The 2,566-nt window shown below is 42.0% G+C and overlaps 1 long non-coding RNA gene across 1 annotated transcript; it reads right to left on the reverse strand.

Moving 5' to 3' along the window:
* Window positions 1-664: 664 nt before the first annotated feature.
* Window positions 665-2,143, reverse strand: LOC309703087. The gene is made up of 2 exons (XR_014275828.1): window positions 1,744-2,143; window positions 665-1,516 (listed from the first exon to the last, which is right to left on the reverse strand). It is a non-coding gene; the product is annotated as an uncharacterized lncRNA (long non-coding RNA).
* Window positions 2,144-2,566: the final 423 nt, after the last annotated feature.

The following is a 2,566-nucleotide window of genomic DNA, read 5'->3' on the forward strand; positions in this document are numbered from 1 at the left end:
CTTTCGGCACCGTATACAGTATCTGTATACGGTGCATTTCACAGTAAAATGACATGCTTACATACAGCTTTATAATCTATAATGTTCTAATATGGCCTGATGCTAATGAAATGATAAGTGTCACTAAGAAAGATGTTGAGTAGGAAATGATGACAAACATTTACTGCGTATTTATTTGTGCAGGGGTTTTTTTTTCCAGACAGAAATCGCAAACTGTTTTACAGAAAATAATCTAAGAATAAAAAAAATGCAAATAGGACAAAAAAAAAGAAAAGAAAATTAAATAAATGTATGACCCCTTTTTAGTATTGACACAAAGTTCCCCCAACACTGGGTAAAATCTATAGACAAACACAATTTAGTATGTCTGATGTGACTATTTTATTTTAAGGAGCTTGCCTTGTCTGTGCTCTATGTCACCTGCCAAAGCTGTCTGCAGATTTCTCCCTGGAAGTCCTGTTGTAACCACCCAGCACAGAGATCAAGGCACTTTATACTGTAAGGTCGACCCTACAATAATACATACAGAGAAAAACCCAACAATCATATGACCCCCTGTGAGAAGCACTTTGGCGACAGTGGTGCTACGTTCAAGGCGTGTATTGAACGCAACAAGAAATTGGCCCACTCCCGCTCCACCAAAGCAAGAACACAAACAGTCGTATCTTTTAAAGTGCTAAGCAGCCATTTATTTGCTTCAGCAGTGAGCAGTGCCAAAAATAACAAACAAAACTCCCTAATGGTCCCTACGCTTTCCTATACAAATGAAAACCAAACAAAAGACAATTCACTTACCTAACTTTCTAAATGAAAAACAGGAGAAAACTCAATCAACAAAAACGGCTTCTCACGCCTACTAGGCTGCTGCAGCGAAGAATATATACAAGGTGAACAAAATACACAATTGCTGCTTTACAAATCTATTACAGCTATTTACAAAATGAAGATACTAACACCAGACACACACACACGGTTATACTTGCAAATCAATGGGCAAAGACACTCTACGACTCAAAAACACATGCTCTTTGTTGGATGGTGGCAGCTAGTAGATCGGGGGCCAAGTGGCTGTGATCCGGTAGTTAAGTACTGGAGGTGATCAACCAATTATCCAATCCCAGGACATGAAGAGACTCCACCCAGCTACTCAGCAGGCACGCCCAGGTGTCCACCTCCTAAGAGAGAGGGGAAAAACCCCACAGCCATCCTCTGGTGGGAGGAGTCACACATAAAACAACATTTTTTTTTTTTTTTGTCTTTAGCCATCAGAATTGTTGTCTTAAGGCCAAGAAAGATGCCAAGCAGATTTACTTTACCAAGTGGATCATCATGGCCTTGGCATATTGGTCCATTTGATTGACCTTTATTATAATTATGTATTTATTTTATTTTATTTTCAGTTGCTACAAACGGGACAGACATGACTGGGGGATAGGACAGGGAGAAAGAATGAAAGAAAGAGACGGTGAGAAAGGGGGGAAGAAAGAAAGAAAAACAAACAAAGCACCTGGATCACCTGTATGGAGAAAAAAAAACCAGAAGAGAAAACAAACAAAAAAGAGCAACATGATAAAAACAGCACCATCACAATAAGCTAGCTAGCAGTAGATAACAGTAAATACTAAATACTAAACGATATTGTGCAGCACGCAAGATAGACAGCGCACAATGTGCTTTGAGGCAGCAGCCAAGAAAGGTGTAGTCCGCGTCTGTGAATACCCGTGTGTACACCTGTGTGCATACCTGTGTGGATCAGCATGCTTGTATTCCAAAGGTTTCTCCATGTAACGATCTGCTAGGGAGTGTGGGGAGCCACAGCCCCGTCCACCAGGGTATGAAGCAGGTATGGAGGAGATCAAAACTCCAGACATCCAGAGGCCCCAGAGTACAAGGACCCGAGGAGGACCACCAAAGGGAGGGAACCGTGCCACCCTCCTGGGAAGAGCTGAGAAAAAACTCCCTTTCAACAGGAAGAAACCTCCAGCAGAAGCAGGCTCAGGGAGGGGCGGGGCCATCTGCTGCGACCGGTTGGGGTGTGAGAAGGAAGACAGGATAAAGACATGCTGTGGAAGAGAGACAGAGGTTAATAACAAGTATGAAATTAACCAAGCTGTGTTAGCAACAGTGTCACATGTGAGTTCCAGCGAGTTTTTGCTAACACACATAAACAATGAGTGACAGTAATGCAAACGTCTCCAGTGCAGTGCGCGATAATATAATTGTAAGGACATAATCAAAGTTACTGGCTTCACCTGTCAAGGTTTCTGATGTTGTTGCCAGCAACACTACACATAATGTACAATTTCTCCAAATTTCTGTTTTCAGAAGGTCCAAAATAGTCAAACATTTGCACTGAAGGAACCATCCAAAGATCATTTATGGACTTCCTAAGAGGGAAGGCTGAGTCCTGCACCGTCTCTAAGCCTTGTCCAGGGGGGGTGTTAAAGCACTGATGTGTTTCATCTTTGACCTCAACAGGTGCAATAAACTGATTAAAGGTCAGGGAAGATTTGTCTTTTCTCCAATAAAGAGTTAACACGCAGCCAGTAACATCACATGTCTGCTG

This window comes from Aulonocara stuartgranti (assembly GCF_965226115.1).
Source record: "Aulonocara stuartgranti genome assembly, chromosome: 1".
NCBI lineage: Eukaryota > Metazoa > Chordata > Actinopteri > Cichliformes > Cichlidae > Aulonocara > Aulonocara stuartgranti.